Source organism: Antechinus flavipes, chromosome 5 (genome assembly GCF_016432865.1).
Source record: "Antechinus flavipes isolate AdamAnt ecotype Samford, QLD, Australia chromosome 5, AdamAnt_v2, whole genome shotgun sequence".
NCBI lineage: Eukaryota > Metazoa > Chordata > Mammalia > Dasyuromorphia > Dasyuridae > Antechinus > Antechinus flavipes.
The window spans coordinates 116,390,550-116,413,693 of NC_067402.1; positions in this window are offsets into that span (position 1 = coordinate 116,390,550).

Sequence of the window (23,144 nt, forward strand, 5' to 3'; positions counted from 1 at the left end):
GTTCCAATAGCATTAACTTAGTAAATAAATACCCTTTCTAAAAACTACTTAAGACTGATTAAGTTGATTCTTAATAGATAACCTTGGGTTGGTGGAGTATTATTGTTGGGCCTTAAAGTAGTAGCATTAAAAAATCACTCCCAGCTCCCATGGATACCCCTAGAATTCTGAGGGAGTAGTCAAAAGCCAGTCTTGCTGGGCAACCCAAGTCATCTGTGATAGTAGGTGCTGAAATGAAGGAACCTAGATATTACATGGGCTATAGATATATGTCTGTTACTAGGTTGATCCTTGAATTTTTTCCAACCTGGAAGATCTTCCTCCTGCTTGCCTGCCATTGGCAGAAACTTCTAAAAGCCAACAGCTTCGTTAAATTTTTTTCCAATTATTCCCCTTTCTTTACACGAGGATTGTTTCACATGACCCATGGGAAAACTCAAAAATTCACAATGGGCTTGGTAATATTAAAAAAAAAAAAAACTGAAAAACTAACACAGTGGGGATAAAGTTCTGCTCTTAGTTTCAAGGGGTAATAGAATATGGGATTTTGATTGATATCCATAGAAAATGGGCAGAAAAATACATCCAGTTCATTCCTCATCCAGGGCAAGATTACTCCTTTCAATTATATCACTGAGATAACCTTCTCCATTTGCCCTTTGGCCCAAAACTCTTCTGCATTTTCTTCTATATCTCTACCAATCCCAGTCCTCATTCTGTCACCCAAATCTTTATCCCCTGTGATTGGTTTCAAGTATCTTGACACTTAGTGGGTTGACTCTTGACTTAAAATACTTCTTCAATGATTTGATTAATTTTTTTGTATTGGTCTGCCCCAGAACTGTTTAAATGTCCTTATTCTTTACACGGTTCCTTTGGGATTTAATGAGTAGTATTCTTCATAATCAGCCACACTTTTAAGAAGGACTAGTAACATTTTTAGCTCACTAGTATTGTGAAGTGGCTTAGAGAGTTGGGAAAAGATAACCAGTACTTTTGTTTTATTTTTTAACCATAAGGAAAATATTTTCTTTGCAGCTTTTCAACTTAATTTGATCTCCTTCTTTGCTGTTTTAATTTCAATTATTGGCATTAAGACTAAAAATATTTTTGTAACTTATGTTTTTAGTTACTCATCTTTTGGCAGACTGTTAAATATGTAGACTCTGCATATTTAATTTTATTCCCTTTTAAATGAAAAAGTCCTTCATTTTTATGCATTTTCTAGATTCAATCTTTGTGATATCTAGCATTTGCAGGCCATTGTTGCATAATACAGAATGGCCTCAAGGTAACAACAAGAAAAGACTATCTGCTTGATATTTAGTTCAAAACAGCACCAACATCACACTGGAAATTCATCTCTAATTTTTTTCTCCTATCATTCTAATATCCATCCCTTCTACTTCCTCCATTCCATCCCAGCTCTCATTATACCACAAAATTACTACTTCCTAGATTTTTTTATGTAATGAACCCTAGTGTGAGAAAAATTTCCCAACAGGTATTAAATGACATGTTTTCAAGCTTTATTGTTTTACATTCCTATTTCTAATTAATAATACATATGATATATATACATATATATATAGATAGATAGATAGATAGATATATAGACATATTCTATAAATATGCATGCATATGTCTTGTGTGGACAAACATATTTTCCTTTGTTTTTTTTTTCCCCTTCCCTTATCATTGTCAAAGTGATATCTGAAAATTTCTTCAATATAGCACTTTCTTTTTTGAGATCATTAGTGAGGATATTAAATAAAGTCAAGCTTAAAAGTAACAACCATATATATGTTTGTATTATGCTACATATTGCTATTGTAATCTCTATCTTACATCTATATATAAATATATAAAATATAGATGTAGACATAGATCTATAGATAATATATATATACCCAGAGATAATGCATATAATAAAATATATGTCTATATCTATACTTACACATAGATATAGATATATAGGCATAAGTATATACATATATCTATGTATATATGTATGTATATGGAAAGATGCCTATAGTACACTACAAAATTCTTGGAGGTTATGTAATTTTATTATATTTTTTTCATAATGTTTTGTAAATATTTCTTCCTTTGTAATGAAAGTAAAGACATTTATTTGAATTTAGTGAAAATAGAGATATGGGTAGAAATGAAAGCAAAATAATTCAATGCCATCCTCTAGAGTCCAAAATACTCTCTTATATTTCAGCTATTCATGCTTGCTGAACAACTACATTTAGATTTTGATAAAGATAAGAGGGAATGAAACTTTCTTCTATTTGTTAAACAAGAATGAAAGAATAACCTAACAACAACCAGTCATCATTCATTTTAGAGTTTACAATTTTTATAGATACACAACAATATAGATTTCTCTTGGTAGAGAAGAATGATTCTGTCCACTTGTCAGTTTTTATTTGAAACTCAATTCATGATTCTAAGTTTAAATACTCAAAAGTATAGCAAAATCAAAATCCAGAAAATGCCTTTTTCTTAAAAGGTCAGTGGAAGAGAATAATGGCTTATGCAGAATAGATGTGAAGTACAATTCAAAACAATTATACCTTAAGAATATAAGTAAATTTCCAAATCAAAATGAATTAAATTGCAAATGGAAAAAGAATACCCTCTAGGAAAATGTTTTTCTCCTGGCCAGATTTCACTTATAAAAATGCATACATCAAGAGGGTCTTGGCAAAAAGAATCATTCTCAGGTGCATCACTGATTTATGCCAACATCAAAAGAAATATGCACCATTTGAAATGGTATAGGATGTGTAATATCTAACATGTCCAAAATAGTAATTCTCTATAGAGATTATTCAGATAACAAAATATTTTTCTCCTATATATACAAAAAAGGAACTTAAGCTTTCAATCTTCTAGGTATATTGATAGAAAAGCCCTCACTTTCCAAAAGATGGTTTTTTCCCCCTCCTACTTTAATCAGTCCCCTGGAAAACAGCAAAGATAGAAACATCTGGGAATCCTCAGGAACCAAGATTACTGAAGATCCTGACTAACTTTTGAGGAGAAATAGGAAGTCACACAGTTCATGCATCATAAGTCTTGAATCTTCTTCTTAGTAATTTTATTACAGGAGTAACTATATAATTATAAAATTGACCATCAGTCAGGGTCACTAAGATATTATTTAAAATCCTAGGGATTATTTTGCGTGCTGACCTGTCTCTCTTATCTATCTTTGCATCAGGCTAAAGGACATATTTTAAAAATCTAGTCTTATATATCCGTAAACACACACACACACACACACACACACACACACACACACACACACACACACATACACACACACACACACACATCCCTTGGTAGACTGTTTATAAGGGAAGGAACTCTTTCAAATACAATAAAATTACATAACCTCCAAGAATTTGTGGTATACTATAGGCATCTCTCCCATATCTCTTCCATTAATCCTCACAGTATTATTTTAAAGTAAGCAGATATTTTTATGTCTTGCTGATAGATGGAGAAATTAAGCCACAGGGGCTTTAAAGGAAGTATCAGGACTATTAGGATTTAAAATTATGTCATATTTTAATCATCAAAATTTTAGCTGGATTTGGAAATCAGTTATTTGATTTTATGGAAATTATTATAAGTTATTAATATCATCATAATTGTTCAATTCTTATATGTAGCAATGTTGTAAAGGTTTGGATCTGCAATGACTCCCCTAAAAATTAATGCTAACCTATCTAATGATTCATTGGGCTCTCTTATGAAAATAGAAAAAGAATTCTAATGATAAACACTAAAACATTATTTTAATGTAAATTTATATAAATATAATATACCAACTTCAGATAGAAATATTTAAAATTATATAATTTCACTGACGACTTATTACAATGAACCCTTATTTAATAATCCCACTGGGAGGCAGCTAGGTGGCTCAGTGGATAGAGCACCAGCCTTCAAGTCAGGAGGACCTGAGACCAGATATCATATATATATATATATATATGTATATATATATACATATATATATATATATAATTCCATTGGGAAGTAAAATGCCTGCTTTATAGATTATATCAGGTCATTACTATATATAGTTAAGGTTTAAAGGAGATGATTAAACTTGAGATAAATTATAGTCCATGTTTAAAAGAAATATATAAGAGGTAATAAAACTCTTTTTACCACTAGAAAAGCATACTTTCTGTCAAACTGAGTTTAGGCAGTTATATATATGAAAGCATTTGCTTGTTTAACTGTTTCTGACTCTGAAATTTAAGGATGTTCTGTGGACATTTTAAACTCATTACTATCAAAACTGAAATCACTTTCTATCCCCTCAAATTGCCTCTTCTCCCTAACTCTTTATTGCTATGGAGGGTACCACCATCCTCCTAGTCACCCAGACTTTCAACCTAAGTTTCATCCTATCTTCCTCTTTTCCCTCCCTTCCCATATCCCAATCTGTTGCCATGTTCGATCAATAATACTTGCATAGTATCGCTCAAAGACACCCTACTTTTCTTCTGACTACCACCAACCTGATATAGCGCCTTATCATCTCACGTTTAGACTATGATAAGACCTTGCTTTCCCATACCTCATATCCACTATAGTCTATCCTCTTTCTGGCTGTCAAATTCCTAAAATGAAGATCTGACCAGATCCTTCTTCAATAAACTCCCCTGGCTGCCTCTCATCTCCAGGATCAAATATAAAACCTCTTTTTGGAGTTCAGGAGCCTTCATAGCTTTGCCCCCTCCTATGACCTTCTACTGTTCTTACACATTCCTCTTCTCATACTCTGCATCTGGTTCCCTTGGGCTCCTTGCTGTTCCTTGCACAAGACATTTCTCCTCTCAGCTTTGGACATTTTCATTGACTGCCTTTCACCCCTAGAATCTCTCCCTTTTCAGTTCTACTTTCTGAATTCTCTGACATCCTTCAAGTACCAGCTAAAGTGCCACTTTCTACAAGAAGCTGTTCCCAACCCTCCCATGGCTAGGGTCTTATCTCTGTTGATTATCTCCAGTTAAGCCTCCACATAGCTTGCTTATACATTGTTGTTTGCCTGTTGTTCCCCACCCCCCAAGAGCTCTTTGAGACATGTATTGTCTTTTGCCTTTCTTTGAATGACCAGAGCTTAACAGAGTGCCCATACATGCTTAGTAAATGTTTATTTACTAACCTTGGACTAAAAAAGTTCATACTTATTAAAAACAATTGCTCCATTCAGAGTACTCATTTCAGAGTTAGCATCGGGCCTCAGATATAATAGATATTCAGAAAGTGGGCAAGCTAGATTGACTAACTTTGAAAGTAGTAAAATAACAATGCATTCTAAAGGTCTTAAAACTACGTATGGTTTTATTACTATAAATAACATCTGAACATTTAAAACATATCTGAACACATTAAGTGGGTAAGCAAAGAAATTATAATAATGATATTTAAATTGAGCAATCTAATTATTTTTTCATATACATAAGAAGACAATGTTGAAAATGTAAAATAAATTTTGATGTCTTGTTATACTTTTATTTAAGTTATCTTTTCAGCAGTTATCTGAGACCTATCATAATCCGTAGTTCTCTATTAAACAAATTTGTGATAATGACAATAATAACTTGCTATCACTGCTTTTGCTTATAGTGTTTTGTGACCTATAAAGGGGCAGGTAGGTGGCACAATGAACAGAATTCTGAGTCTGAAGTCAGGAAAACTCATCTTTGTGTGCTCAAATCTGGCCTCAAGACAGTATCTATATGCTCTGGGCAAGTCACTTGATCATGTTTGCCTCAGTTTCCTCATCTATAAAATGAGCTGGAGAGGAAAAGATAAACATTCCAGTATATTTGCCAAGAAAGCCCTAAATAGGATCATGAATCAAACATGACTGAAAACAAGTGAATAACATGATTTATAAAATACTTTCACAACATTTCATTTTTACATAAACAATCACTTTTTGGTGGTTTGTCCTTTATGGATAGATATTTTTACCTTCATTTAATATGAAGAATTCAAGGCTCAGAGTTAAGACTTGGCCAATTTTGATTTCTAGTGTAGTTCTCACCCCATGACATCCCAGGTCTGACTGCAGTCTAAAAGTGTAATCAAACTTAAAAACACAATCCCGCCAGACTTTGTATTATTTTTAGTGGACAATCAATAATTGTAGTTAGTGAAATAAAGTCTTAGTACCAGGAAGGATTGACCTGATGAAAACAATGAATCAAGGAGAAATGGAATGTCCTCAAAGTGAGTAAGTGCTTCATTCAGTTGCAACAACAACAACAAAAAAAAACTGGATTGGTCTGACCATCAAACCATGGGCTATCCTGCTTTTGCACTAATGGTATCTTCACACCTGTTTTAGGCTCACATTGTTGGTGTGAAACTCTTATCATCTTCTCTTAGGTACCCAAATGACAATTCCTAATCTACTTGGATTCAATTCCCTGATGTCCTAACACCCCCCCCCCCTCCCAATACATCTGAAAGTATCTTTAAGGGCCCAAGTATAATGTATTCCTACACTAATATCTGCTACAGAGCCCTCAACAAGGAAAGGAATAATTTATATAGATTTTACTACGTGCCAAGCACTTTACAGATTTAGTCTCATTTGACCCTAACAATAACCCAAGGAGATTAATATTATTAGTATCATCATTTTAGTTGAAAAAACCGAAGGAGAAAGAGATTAAGTGACTTGCCCATTGTCATACAGCTAGAAAGTAAACTGGTAAGGCTGGATTTGAACTCAGGTCTTTTTGAATTCAGGTCCATTAGCTCACTATCTACTTGCCATCTAGTGCCTCTAGAGGGTAAAAGACACCTGAACAACATTCTTATTTGGAGGTGACAAGATCCTGAAACCCCTGGTCACAAAGTTGCTGCTGGGGAATCTCTGTGTGAGATACCTGAAGTAGTTCACTCAGTGGTGGTAACTTTTTACTTTAACAATTTTTTTTTTATAACTAGGAACAAAGTTAAAACTATATGTGGCAGGTTCAGGGATCCTTGGGGATGGCAGTGTGGATGAGAGTCAATACCTTTCCACTTAACTCCTCTCTCTCCATCATCCCCATTCTCTGTTCACATGTAGATAGACTTAGGAGAATAATTTATGAGTAGGAAAAGGGCCAAGACCCTCCACCCTACACGTCCCTGTGGTTTCAGCTCAGACAGACAGAAGAGAATTCATTATTGCCAGGTTACATGTAGCAGGGATAGATAGGGACAGCCCTTCAAATGTCACTCCTTGCTACCATGTCTGTAAGCAGTTCCCGAAATTGTTCTTTCCTGATCTTTAGAGAAACAGCAATATTCTGGAAATACTCTTTTCATGTTGGAAGATCAATGGTAACCATCCTGGAGGCTTGTGCAGCCAGCCCCAATTGGCTGAGTGGAGAGTATGGATGCAGGATGTGGAAGAAGGCCTATGCATGTGTTTAGAACAAGAGTTGAGGGTCTTAATCATACCATTACCCTTCTAGGCTATTACCTTGATGTCCTGCTAGGGAGGTTTGATTTTAGCAGGAACTCTTTAATTTTAGCACCAACTGAGACAAAGGCTTACTTGCTCTGCCCTAGTCACAACTCTTGAGCAGTCTCCTCAAGGAAATTATAGAATTAGACAGGTATATAAAGAAATATAATATGAATCAGAATGTACTAAGTGAATAGCAAAGGTCAAACAGAAAGGGATGAGATAATGAGGACAGTGGAATTACTAAAAATCATGGCTTTAGAATTGGGATTATCCATGAATGTACTCATTTAATAGACAAAGAAACTGAATCCCAGACAGGTTCAAAGTAAAAAGAAGCAAGCAAATTAGAAAGCCAAAATTTGAACTTATGATGTCTAGCTCTAAACCAGTATTTTGTTCATTGCTACTTCTAGCTAGAGAATCAGGGAAGGCCTTATGGAAGAAGAAAAAAGATTTTTTAATTTTTTAACATTAGTTTGCTATTTTCCATTAAGGAGAAGAGATTTTGACCCTCTAATCCAATATGAGTCAAGGATGAGGAGGGAGAATTTTTTTTCTATAATCAGAAAAGACAGTTGCAATTCTTAGTCAACATTACAATTTTATTCTATTTTTCAATTAAAAAAAAATCTCCATGCCCAAATCATTTTCAAGTTCTTTCCATCCTAGTACCAATGTTGATGCCCTTTTAGCCTAAGAAAAGAAACCTCAGTTAGTCACCCCTAAAAAAAAAAAAAGCATTGTAAGAGTTGCTTTATAACTGTGAGTATAAGGATGTCAAAGAGAGATTGAAGTTGTGGGTGTATATATTTATGAATACCAGGAAAGTATTTATGACAGACTGTGAATTTATGCTTAGGGCTAAGTCTACGACAAATATGCTATAGTTTATTACACATTGTATAGACCTTTGCCGACTTTCCAAAACATTTCCATTCAACAAAAAATTTTAAGAGTTTAAGACACTGTATAGTACTGGGAAAAGATAGGTAGATCCTACTCTCAAAGAGTTTACAATCTAATCAGAGAGGGGCAAGTATACAAATAATTGTGATACCAGGGAGAGTGATATAAATGCAAAGAAGGGAGTAATGCAAAATATAAGGTAAAAGTCATTTTCATCTGATTGGAGATGATAATGAAGAGGCTTCAGAGAAAGTAGCATCTCAGTTGTGTCTTCAAAAAAGGGAAGGACTTCAACAGATTGACATAGAACATGAGAAGTAAGTTTATATATATGGTTCATTCTAGTGGTGGGGAATGTCTCAGGAACAAAGGTAGGAAGGGGCAGGACAAGAATGGGGGATTGAAGGAAGTCTACTTTGGTCAGAATACAGAATATGTGATGACATATAGTATGAGAGAAAGCTGTACAGGCAGATTGGAGCCAGACTATGGAGGGCTTCAATATCAAAGAAGACAATTGGCTCCCGCCAATGAATATTTTTTAGTAGGAAGGTGACATGATCTTTAGGAAAATTAATTGGGTAGTAATATAAAAAGATAGATAAGAAAAATTATAAGCCTAGACATCAAAAGATGAATCAGGAGATTATTACCATACTATACTATAGTATAGTTTAAGTAAAACTATACTATAGTTTAAGTAAAAAGAGAGCTCAAAGTAGGATGAGTGTGGCAGAGACGTCTAATAGATACCAGAAACATGACTTTTCTTTTAGACAGCCAACAATATCTCACATTTTTATAGTTTTTACAATTTACAAAGCAAATTCCTCATAGAAATTATATAAAGCAATGAAAATATTATCCAAATTTTACAGATGAGGAAACTGTGCCTTAGAGAGTTTACCTTTCTTAGTTGTATAGCTGATTAGTGTTTGATCAAGAATTTGAAACCAATTGGGATAGCTCCATATCCAATACTATACCATGATGTCTCTCTTTGTATTCTCACATTGACTTCAAGGAAAAAAAAATTTGGGAAACACTCATTTACTCCAAAGTTCAAATAACTTAGTATGTTATATCCTCTAAGAGCATAGAGACTTCATTGGCTATTTAGACCAATCTATGTTAAAAAACAAAACAATCTCTACCATTATCCATTTAGATAGCTTTATGATATCAGCATGTTTTTCATTAAATCAAGTCTAAATCTGCAACTTCTTGTTATAACTTTGTGCTTTGGTGCCAAAATAAAAAGTCTAGCCCTTTTTCCACATGAAAGACCTTAAATTCTAGAAGGCAGACATCACATGTTCCCTGAATCTTCCCTTTTTTGGAGCAACCTCTGAAGTAGGGTTCCTTCAAGTAATGCTCTTATGGAATGATCCTGACCTCTTTACTATTGTGGTTGCCATCTTCTCTAATTTCTCCAGGTGATCAATATTATCTCTCAAAGTTATTAGGCACGCAAAATGTGATGCCTGAATCTAACATAAAGCTTTAGAAGTCATCTAACCCAGGCAGAAGAATATAGAGCAGGATGATCACTTCCTTATTCCTGGAAACTATGCCTCTCTTAGTGTAGGCCAAGATTAATCAGATCTTTTTCTGACATTATTACAATCCACTAATTTAGCTCACAATCCACTAAGATTTTTAGATATTTTTCAGACAAATTACCATCTGACCACACCTCCTTCATTTTGTACTCATGAATTCAATTTTTGGATTCAAATATGTAATTTGACTTTTAGCCCTGTCAAATGTAATCTTAATAGAAGTAGTGAGATGGTACAGTGAATAGAAATTTGAGCCTAAAATCAGGAAGATGTGAGTTCATAATCAGCTGCAGAAACTTACTGTGTGACTCTGGACAAGTCATTTAACCTTTGTCTGCCTCAATTTCTTCAATCTTCAATCTTTTTAGCCCCGTTTTATTATTGAAGATCTTTTCAGGGTTGACTTGTACCAAATAAGTTAGCAAATCTTTTTGGTTCTTGTCTATCACCCAGTGTACTTGCTATCCTCAGGATATGCTCTATGCTTGAGAAGATCAGAAGAACATATTTACCTAGCTAACTTATTTGGTACAAGTCAACCCTGAAAAGTATCATGCTCCACTGACTTCAGAAAACTCATATGGCAAAAGAAAGAACATACAAAGCTACAAGAATTTCTTAAAAGAAAGCTGAGAAGTGTTTAAAAATTGAAACTCCAGAGTTAAAGAAAATATTCTTCTCAAATTTAGGATCAAAATAAGAAAAATGCAAGAGCATAATCTTAATTATTTAAATAAAGGATGAATAGCTAAAATGTGAATTATTTTTCAGTGCAGCAATAGCATTGTGAAACAAAGTAATAGTAATTTCTACACATAGCTGAAATGGTGAAGTCCTACCTATTTTGCTGATGTAGGGCAAGTACGTTCCTGGCCAACTATCTCAGAGCACAATTAGCCATTCGGTAGTATTCTGTCAGTCTCCTGCTAGAGTGAAATTGATTTTGCTTTTGCTTTTTGTACTGACAAGGATATGATTCCCCCTTTTCCAGCAAACTAATATAAATATCTAATTATTAGTATCATTGTGGTTGTAACAATAAAATGGAATTATTGCATTTCTATTTCTTTGGAAGCACACATCATCTAATAGAGCAATATCCCAATGATTGTATATTGAGGGCCTCAGGATGGGGTCTTGAGCAAAGACAGGATTGGGCCCCCAACTTCTATCTCATGCAATTTGCTTATGAGGACACTGATGACTAGCAGGAAGGCAAAAAGTTCTGAATTGTTCGAACTAATATGCATGTTCCTTTCATCACTAGGGGTGTTGGAAACAGGTATGACTCTGTGTGTAAAATACTTTACTATTTTGTTTCATACTTTTACTTTGATGTGTCCTCTTATTTGGTCTGGTAAAATAGAAGTATCAGACGGGTGCTTGTGAGCTGTGGTTTTAAATATATTGCCCAAAGAATGTCACAAAACTGGTTATAATTTTCAGGGCCCATATTAAGCTGCTGACTAGACCACATTGGCAATATGGTCTTTTCATTGGAACACCTTAGATACTTACTACTGAAATGGGTTTTATCTCATCTTTTAGATGAGTAAAGAGAGTATAACTATGGTTCTCCTAATTAAAAAACATCAGAAAAATCAGTAGAAATCAAAACTTAGGAATCTTGAGTGCTAGACCACTAGTGAAACTGGAATATTTCTTCTTTTGGGGATATAAAATTTTGTAAGCAAAGATTTTTCATTTTAAGTAAAAAGATAAGTAGAAGGAATTGAGGAATCTATAATAATATATAAAGTCATACTTTATATGAAGAATTGTCTTTAGTTTCTTAAGAAATTATTTAAGTGAGGAAAGCTTAGGAGTATAGTGGATAGAGTGCTGGGCCTGAAGTCAGGAAAACTCATTTTCATGAGCTCAAATTTGGCTTCAGACACTTCCTAACTGTGATCTTGGACAAATCACTCAACCCTGTTTATTTCAGTTTCCTCATCTATAAAATGAGCTGGGAAAGAAATAGCAAACTACTCCAGTATCTTTGCACAGAAAACCCCAAATGGAGTCACCAAGAGTTAGATACAATTGAAAATGAAAGAACAAACAAATGAGGAGAAAGATAAAAATAAAGCATGTTATGCCCCAGATTAATTTTGGATTTTAGATTAAGCAAACAAAAACTTGTACAGAGCCCCTCTTCTATTTTATCTGTGATTATTCCTGAATCATAAATTCTCAAAGTGGAAGTGGCAAAAGAGCTTATCCAGTATATTCCTGTTTTAAAAGTATCAAATATATGTTTATTTATTGGTCTATATGGTGCATAAAAATCTTCAGTGGCTCCTTAATATGTCTTGAGTAAAGTTCTATCCTTTGTCTGGTATTATAGACCATTTACGATTTGGGATCACTAACTTTCCTGCCTTATCTCATATTACTCTGTTCGGAAGAAAATGAGCAAAATCTGTCCCTCGAACACATCTTTGATTTGTTCCCACCATTTCCAATTCCTGAAATATCTTCCTTTCTCTTCTTTTACCTGTTGAATTACTAATCATTCTTTAAAATCCAATTCAAATGCCACATCTTCCATAATACCTTTCCTAGTAATCTTATTCAGTAAGGACAAGGGCTAAATGGGGAGGCTTGCTCAGGGTCACACATTTAGTGTCAAGTGTCTGAAGTTGCATTTGAACTCAGATCCTCCAGACTTCAGGGCCAGTACTCTATTTACTGCGCCACCTAGCTGCTCCATATTCTTCCAATTCTTCACATAGTGTATTGTTTTGCACCACACTAATGAATTTACCATATGACATTGTCTGTTATAGTTATCTATATTTGTGTCTTCTTTTCTAGACTCTAAGTTCCACGAGGGCAAGGGAGTACATGTTACCAAAAATTTATACCTCTTCTGTGTCTGGCTTGATCCACTGTGCAGAGTATGCTTTCAAAAAATGTTTCTTGAACAAACAAAGGAAAGAATATCCCCAATGAAGATTTCATGATTTGTCTGGCTCTTATTTTTCCATCTTAATTCTGTTCTATACATTCTCTAAAAGTGCTAAATATGTTATTCTCTTTGCTGATTGACTAAAATAATTGTCTTCTGAGGATTAGATCTATAATATAACTTTTAATAGTTTGTAGTATAATTATGTTTCTATCATTCCAATGGATGTGGATAGTGATTGTAGAAGAATGAATTTGTTAAATGGTACTCCAGTAACTTAAGGGTTGAACTAAGCTTAAACAGGATCTAACTCTAACCAAGTTCAAGAGTAGATTTTTGTGAATTGGTGTCATGCAACTCTTTTTGGAGATAGCACTGAAGGTCCACTTGTGCACATGGAAACTGATTTTCTCTAGTTCATACTAAAAAGTTCCTAATACCACCTTAGAAAGTTTGATTTAGCTAGTCACAGAGGCCTTGGGTATAACTGAGCAGTTTTTCTCTTGACATTAATAAGGTTTGAAATTAAGAAATTTTCCCTACCAAACTACATATATCTAGTGCTTAAGAGAATCCATAGTTGCAAATTTGTAAGCTGTATTAATGTTAATCTTTTCAATAGCATCAATGGAGGGGCTTCCCTATGCCAAAAAAAATTATAAGAAGTCTCTATCCCACTTGACTAGCACCCAGTTGGGACTTGTTAGAATGGGGACAGCCAGTTCTTCTTGGGCTTCTTTCATGGTCCTAATTCTATTCTGAAATTCCAATTAAACTGCAAGTTCAGGATCCCATTAAATCAAATCACTGAAGCAGATCAGGGAAGAGTTCTCTGTAATTCAAAGATTGTATCAAGTTTTATTATACATTGTACTACCCAGCTGAAACTTATGAAAAGTCAGACTATATATATATGTATATATACATAAGTATATATATATATATACATATATAAATTAGACTGTTACATTTAATTTTAACCAAGAACTGTTAATATTATCCAAATAATTTTTATACTTTTTCTGAGTGGATCTAAAATTATGAAAATAAGTTTTTATTGGCATAATTTAATCATAATACTTTTTATATATTTGTAATAATTTTATATGTGAAAAAGAAATGTTTATGTAGAAATATGTACTTAGAATCAAATTATTTAAAATGAACATTTGTAATTCATTAATCAGGATTCTTCTGCTAAGTGTTTAATAGAAGAAAAAACTGTTTTAATTTTTTAAAAGTTATTTTTTTTAAATGCCAGAATGGTAAACTAACGAGACAGAATGCATGAGAATCAACAAAAGACTCAATTCTAACATGTACACAATTTACTAGTTAGTGAGTAGATAAAGGTAGACTCTAAGTACCTGGTTGATGGAGAATTCAAACTGATGTGCTTAGTTCCAGTGAAGTAGTCATAGGTCAGATTGCTGACTGTTGAAAGCTTGTTTTAATTATTGGGTTTAATCAGGGAATGGTTGATTTTAGGCCAGATTCTAACATCATGTCAGATGGTGAAAATAAGGAAAAAAAATTCTAGTTACACAAATGTCAGAATGACTATGTCTTTAACACAATGACCAAGACAGTTCCGAGTCAAAAAGGGCTGGTTTTTAGAATAGCAGAAGCAACACTTAGAAGGGTACTCAAAAACTTGGATTTTATCTCTTGCTGTGTGACCTTGAACAAATTACTCATTCACTCTGGGCTTCAGTTTTTTCAGCTGTAAAATGATCTAGTCAGCTGGACTAGATCATTGGTTCTTAATCAAGGGTCTGAGAACTTGCTTTAAAAAATATTTTTATTAACTCTATTGTATAATTGATTTTCTTTGTAATTCTTATGCATTTAAAAACATGATTCTGAGGAGGAGTGTGTAGTCTTCACCATATTGTCAAAGGGATCCCTGGCACAAAAAAGTTAAAAACTTTTAGATTAAGTAATCTCTTAAAGTCTTTTCTAACTCTCAAAATCCATGTTCCTTTCATCCTTGCAGGTCTCTGAGGGCAGGCAAGGAGAGGAAAGTCTGTTTTAATTTGTTGCTGTGATCCTGAAGGTTGGGTATGAAAATGACCAGGAGGAGATAAAGATACTCTCCTGGGAATATAGTAACATTCCCTGCTAACCTGCTACAGTTTGATGTTGAGTCACCCTTTGAGCAGCATCTGAGTATCAGAGCTGATAGTTGAATGTAAGAAGTTAATTTGAGGGCAGTGATAGCTTCTTCTGGATAATTTAATAAACTCCATTTAAAAATGTGTGAGTATAGGTGGAGGAGGATTCTAATCAGAAAATATATGGAGGGGAAACTGAACAAATCAATGGATTTTTTTCAGCAGTTTAAGATCTTTGCTTTCCTGTCTCCTTTTTCTACTCCTCAAAATTTTTCCTTCTTTCCCTTTCAGTCAAATATACTATGCATATAAAAAAAAAAAAAAAAAGCGTGAAAAGTATTTTTTGTGTATTGTTAATTAATGTGATGGTCTTTCTGTTTCTTTAAATGAAATCCTGAGGGACAGTTTAGCTAAACTACAAATCTTAAATTTTTTTTAAAAAGCTTGTCTAATTTAATTGTTTTTATGTACAACGATCCAGAGATTCATTGTGCATAATTAATTTTTAAAGAAAGAATAAAAAATTAAGGTTACATGTCTTTCTCTTCTTGTCCAATTATGGATTCTCATTTAAACAAGTAGTGAGATTCCTACCAGAAACTCACAAGAACTTTCTAAATGTTATACAAAAAGATCTAAAAGTGAGAACTAAACATGCGTGTAAAGTTTGTGTTACAAAACAATGATTTCTCTTACTTTTAAAACAATATAAATTCTTCCTTTTGACAAAGCTGATTCTGATAGATTTTTGGAGAAGCCCATTAGTAAAAATGATATTTCTGATAGTATGGTCATTGTAATATCTTCCCTAATCCTAATATAGATATATACCACATGCTGACTCATTAAAAAAAAATCAAATTACATTGTTTCAGAGCTAGAAATGATACGAGATTGAACTTTTTATTTTTTTTCCATGGAACCAAAGATATGAATACTATGTTAGATTTCTCTGTCTGTGAAAGCAATGCTATTAACTCCAGCATCCAGGTGTCAATGCATGATTTAATATTGCCTAGCAACTCAAGGCTCACTAGGAATTGAAACCGTGGATCCTGTGGGGCTTTCTCCTAACTAGAAGCTACTCTGCCTGAGTGGAAAGAGTAATTCCCTGATGTTCCTTTTCAAAATTCTAATTACATTAACTCCTTCCTTACTCTATAATCCATGGAGTTTCATATAGGTAAGAACACAGAAATTGCTTTGTTGGTTTTTTGAATGGATTATAGCAATGGTGTCAAACTCAAATAGAAAAAGAGCCATCAAATTGTATATAAGGATTTCTACATGACACATATTTAGAAAATATATTTTCCTATGTTTTACTTTTTCTTATTTAATTAAATATTTTCCAACTACATTTTAAATCTGATTTGAGCTACATTAGGGAGTGTTTCAGGTAATCTGTTTGATATCTCTGATCTTGTCAAAATGCTCTGGCTTGAAAAAGTATGCAAAAATCTTATGGTTTTGTGTATAACATTTCCCTATTTTCAAGATTCCTATTTTTAAGATTCTCTGAGTACAGGATATCTTTTCATTGATAATAAGTGTAATAGAAATTAACCTAATAAAATTGGAGATTGGACTAACCAGTTGACCAATATGAGAGATGTTTGAGACTGAGAAATCTCAATAGAGTATCATAAACTCAGATTCCAGTTATCTAAATAAAGTTTTAACTTCATTTGTAATTTCAGACAAATCCTGATATTTCATCGACTAAAATCTTCCCAGATACTACTTGAGATCCCCTATTCCCTCTACTCCCCCCCAAAAAAGGAAAGTAGAACATAGGATCAATGTTTACTAAACTAATGACATATTCAGAATACAGGTTCTTAAACTGCAGGTTATGACCCCCATTTGGGGTCACATACCTGAATGTGGGGGTTGTGAAATTACAATTTATTTACAGTAAATGTTTGATTTGTATGCCTTTTTTTTTTTTTTTTTCCTGAGTCTATTGGGGTTAAGCGATTTGCCCAGGGTCACACAGCTAGGATGTGTTAAGTGTCTGAGACTAGATTTGAACTCAGGTCCTCCTGACTTCAGGGCTGGTGCTTTATCCACTGCGCCACCTAGCTGCTTCTTTTATATATGTACATATCTGAGACTGTATAAAAATTTCTTGGGCAAAAGGAGGTCATGAGTGGTATATGTTTAAGAAACCCTAATTTAGACTATTTTTTCTCCCAGTGGTAGAAGGGTATGACTTTTTTTAAAGTAGGGTCATTCTTAAGTAAGGCTAAGCATGTTCCAGATTCACAGAGTAAACTATATCTTTGTTAGTTATTCATTTGCCCAAACCTGTTTTTGAAATCATTTTTGTCTTTGTATCATGTATTGAAACAAACACAATCTGCCCACCTATCAAGGATATCCTTGAAAAAGGTATAAGAGAAAAGTCAGACTCTCACTTATGGTACCTGCCTTGCAGGCAAAAAACAATTGATTAAATGGTGGCAAATATGGAATTCTGTTGTACTTACCATTTGTTGACTATAAAAAAAGTAATTTGGCAGAGCATAATGTTACCTTAACAGCTCCCTTTCATAAGGCACAGAACATACAAAGAAAACTTCTAGATAATATATCTTATATACATTAAGATCATATAGCAGAGATAACTTTGTTCAATGAATCTAACCCAGGAAGAGGTTGTTATTCAAGGTAGAGCTCAGATTAATGTATTTATACACTAAATTAATTAATACACTCAGATTAGGGAATTTCCTATAGATAGCCAGGTTTGCAGATAACATTATGCTGATTACATTCAGTCCTGGAACTCAAGAGAATCTTCAAAATGAGATCCATAATGGTTCAAAATGGAAAGCTTAACTATGTTTAAAAGTAAAAAAAAGTTTATTACCAAAAAAAGTATATTCAATTAGACAACTCATATTACTGGTTCATCAGCATATACCTCTTGTCTGATATCATGACCTGGACCCAGAAAGAATAGGAGGAAAGTGAACTGTATTGCCTTTGGGAAATTGTATTGTGCTTCTAAGGACACCAAGCTTCTTGAGGCTTGAAACAAAGCCTCTTCCTTGTAAATATTTGTTGGATGTTGCTGTATATCTCCAAGTCATGAATTACTATTCTTTTTAAAGAATTAAAGCTGCAGTATATCCAAAGGACAGTGTGGTGGTACAGGGTGGGTATCAATAGGCCAAAACATATTACCAATGGAGAATTGTCCGAGAGAAGTGGCAAAAAGGAAAAGAAGTCCGTGTGATGGAGAAAAATGGTCATGTAGTCATGTAGTGAGAGAGAGGGATATAATATGTTTATCTATATAGAAAGTCTAGATGCTCAAATAGTATCTATTTAATGCCAAGAGATCTAAAGCCAGTAAGTCAATAATTATTTCGCACTTATTGTGAGTGGTGTGCAAAGACACCAGGGCTACAAGAAGGTCCTTGTTTTAAAGGAGCTTATATTCAGATGAGGAAGTAACACGTATAAAGAAAGCTTCTAGCACATTTGCTGGATCTCTTGTGAGAAATTTAAGGACATGGATAAAGATTACCCAATAGAAGAAATAGGTTGAAGTGAAGGGTATGATGGAACCAGCTTGTAAGCTGGTAAGAGTTGATTATTAAATTTTCAGAGTGAGCATTTACATATCAAATTATTGCAAGTCAGTCTTGATTTATTATTTTGTTAATTACTTAGACTTTTAAAAGTTATGGAGAAAATCTTAAGGCAGATTAAACTCATATTGTGTTGTGAATACTTTTTTTCCCCTTTGTAGAGCTGTTAAATTTTTACAAACATGCTTCTGATTGGAATCTATAAGGTTGGATGAAGTATCACAGATTCTCTTAAGTATGGAAGTTTATACATGTTATTCAGTACTACTTTTTGATAGCAAGGAGTTTTATAAATTTCATCATATGAATTTCTGCTGAGAGGGAGTATAGAGGCCACCTCAACATTTGGTGCACAGTAAGTTTTCACCCTTGTTGAGGAAGAAGTAGTGATTTGTGACCATGGGAATTGGGTTTGGTCTGAGTGTCACAGTGTAGTTATTCTTAAGTGAGGATGCCTGGGCAGGGCTTCTCACCTATGAGCAAATTACTAGATTGCTGGATTATCCCATTGGCAGATATGCATATGCAAAAGCCCATGACTGCTTCTCTGAATGATGATTGGGGATTGCCTACTGTTCACAAGCTGATCATTCTTCCAAAAATGTATATCAACAAGGCTGTGCTGCATAATAAACTGGAGCTCTTTTCACACTCTGAGTCTCCCACCTCATTCTTCTCACCTCTAAGATCAAAGGGCTCATATACTTTGAGCTCTTAAGATTGCTGCAACAAATTTCATTCACTATATAAAGTGTGTATGTTCAGGCATTTTTAAATTTATAATCCCATTTGGGGTTTTTGTGACAAAGATACTGCAGTGATTTGCCATCTTCTCCAGCTCATCTTACTGATGAGGGATAAGTCTTAACAATGTGCTGTAGGGGGGATTCCTGTTTAGATTAAATGGTCACTGGGGTATCTCCCAATTTTTAGATTCAATGATTCTGTAAACATGTCTTGCTCAAGTTTTAACTTTCCCAATTCCCATCCTGTGTTCTATTCCCAATCCTCATGTTAGGATCTGGCACACATGACTGTGTTCACTCTATCCATGTCATTCACATAATTTCAAGAATGTTGACCAGCTCAGATTTTCTTTTATAGACCAAAGATATCTTTTTTGGTTTGTCTCATACAACAATAGTTCTTTTATTACTTAGATCATTTTACTTTCTGAATTCTTTTCAAGTTTCCTTATGTCTATCTTTAGTTGTGCTAACCAAAACTGTACAACATATTCCAGATATTGCTCTATCATAAAGTTGGGATATTCATGTTTGATGATGCCCAATATTTTGTTGACCTTTTTGGCTGCACTGTATATTGGAATCATAGCCTCAGGAGCTTTCTACAATAAAAATATCTTTCCTCTTCTGGCTTTTACCTGATAGTTGAGATTTTATACACACGTGTATAACCTTGTATGTGTTCAAATTAAAAATCACTTGTTTTGGCCCACTTGCCCAGATAATGATTTTCCTTCAGTCCATTCTTATTAATTTGTCATTCCTGTCACATGAAACCCACAAACTTAGTTAATTTCACTAAATACACTATCTTCTAGGTCAGGGCTTCTTAAACTTTTTCCACTCATGACCCATTTTTGCCCAAGAAATTTTTACATGACCCTAGGTATACAAGAACATAAAATAGGGATACAAAGCAAACATTTATTGATAATAAATCATAATTTTGTGGCCTCCACATTCAGTTATGGGGTCTCATATAAGGTCATGATCCACTAAGAAGCTAGTTGTAATAATTTCCAAAGCTCTTTGTGATAAGACCACCACAAATTAACAATTAGGAAACCTGAATTTGAGTCCATACTCAATTACTACCTAGATCTGTGACCTGAGGTGGTCAAATTATATGATTTCCATTTGCAAAATTTTGTGTGGCAGCAGTTAACCTAATGGGTGAATGCTGAACCTGGAGTCAGAAAAGACCCGAGTTCAAATTTAACTTCAGATACTTGACAGTTGTGAAATCTTGAGCTAATCAATCTCTATTTGCCTCAATTCCCTTAACTACTTAATGGGGATAATAATAACATGTGCCTCCCAGAGTTATTATGACAATCAAAGGAGACAACATTCCTAAAGCATTTAGGCCATTTCCTGGCACACAATAGGTGTTATGTAATACCTATTCCCCTTCTCTTTCCCATTGCTAAATAAACCCTGTTTTAAGACTGGAACATTCCTTCATTCATAGAAGGAGAGGCTAATTTATCTCTATCCCTAGTTCCCTAAGCGAAACCCATCCCTACTTGTGACAAAACAATTTCATCAACCCCTCCTCCCCAGTAAATCTAGTGATTTTGCTAGTGTCATACAGTTTGTGTCAGAGATGAGATTTAAACTTTCTGATTACAAGCTCACCACTCTGTCTGCTATGTAGTATTTAACCTCACTTACCTTCTCAAATAATTCCAAAGAATACTGGGAAGGATTTTCCTGTATAGAGTATATTACCTTTCTCCTAACAGACTCTTTTAATTTTGTTTTATTATTTTATCCTTTGTCATAAACTTCAAAAGTTTGTTATAAAAATGTAAGTCTTTAGTCTGTAAATCCTTTTAGAAGCCTTTCTTTTGAAGCAAGGGTCTCCTTTTCAAAACTACCAGTTTAAACTCACAGTTACTATTTGTGACATGTTACACATTTTGGCCAACAGATCCCTAATTTCATCTTTGGATCTCTTCAAAACTTTGAATTGGGTATCATATCTATTACTGGTAAATTTTTTCTCCATTTATCTAGAAATTTGGCTTAGAACATCCTAAAATTCTAATATTTAACCTCATTGTCCTTCAACATACTGAATTCAGTGATTATGGAAGCGGGAATCTTCATATCATCATCCTCAGCTAAGATTCAGGCAAAAGACTTTACTGTTTTTGGACATCTTATTCCTTTTCTTTTTCCTTGTCACTCTCCCACCTTTAGTCCTTGACTCCTATCATTCCTCATTCTCTAGCCAGTTTTCGTCTTGTTCTAGATGGACTTTTCTCTAAATTTTAGAGGTCCTTAAAAATGCTTCTCAAAAAGATTGGTTCTCTTAATATCTAGTAGAATTTAGAAATTTTGCAAAGATGTTTTTTACACTCTGAAAAAAAAACTTTTTAACCAATCTGCTCTGTAGTTATAGACATATCTCTCTCCTCCTCTTTTTAAGGCATATGCTTTTTAAAAGAGTACATTGGAAATTGTTTTTTGGAGTCTTTTAAATCCCATCTAACATCTCACCTGTAAGAAGTCTTTCCTGATTTCTCTTAATTCTAGTGCCTTCCATCTGTCGACTATCTTAAATTTATCCTATATATAGCTTGTTTCTACATAGTTGTTAAATGTTGTCTCTCCCCCTTTTAGACTGTAGACTCTTTGAAAGCAGGGACTGTCTTTTTTTTGTTTTTATTTTCAATGTTCCCAGATCTTAGTACAGTGCCTGACACGTTTTTTTTTTTTTTTTTTTTTTTATTTTTTTTATTTTGTTCAGTTGCTCAACTCTTTGTGACCCTGTTGGAAATTTTCTGTCAAAGATATTGGAAGGGATTGCCACTTCCTTCTCTAGCTCATCTTATAGATGAGGAAACTGAGTCAAACAGGGCTAAATGATTTTCCTAGGAGTGTGAAGCCTTATTTGAATTCAGGTACTCTGACTCCAGGCCTGGCACTCTCTCTGTTGTTCTGATAACACATTGTAGTAGCTTAATAAATATTTGTTTTTTTGAAAAGAATGTTACTCAGGATGATTTCAGAAAGGCCTGGAGAGACTTATATTAACTGATGCTGAGTGAAATGAGCAGGACCAGGAGATCATTATATACTTCAACAATACTATAAGATGATCAATTCTGATGGACCTGGACATCTTCAGCAATGAGATGAACCAAATCAGTTCCAATGGAGCAGTAATGAACTGAAAACAGCTACACCCAGTGAAAGAATTCTGGGAGATAAGAACCATTACATAGAATTCTCAATCCTTATATTTTTGCTTGCCTGCATTTTTTATTTCCTTCACAGACTAATTGTACAATATTTCAGAGTCCGATTCTTTTTGTACAGCAAAATAACGGTTTAGACATGTATACTTATTTTGTATTTAATTTATACTTTAACATATTTAACATGTATTCGTCATCCTGCCATCTAGGGGAGGGGGTGGGAGGAAGGAGGGGAAAAATTGGAACAAAAGGTTTGGCAATTGTCAATGCTGTAAAATTACCCATGCATATAACTTGTAAATTAAAAGTTATTAAAAATAAAACAAAAAACAAAAAAAAACCCAAAAAAGAAAATGTTATTATTTGTACTAATTTTACATTTTTCCTCTTCAAAAGGTTAATGATCCTTTTGTTAAGTTAGAAGATTTACAATCAAAAATCTGCTGGGAGAATCTTAATTAGAATGCTGATAGAATAACTCTCTCATATTTCCAAGTAACACATTAGATTAATATTATTTAAGTGTACTGGTATTACTGTATATTTGTACCTAAATATTGGGGTGTTTCCTATTGTGGAGTTAGACAAATACA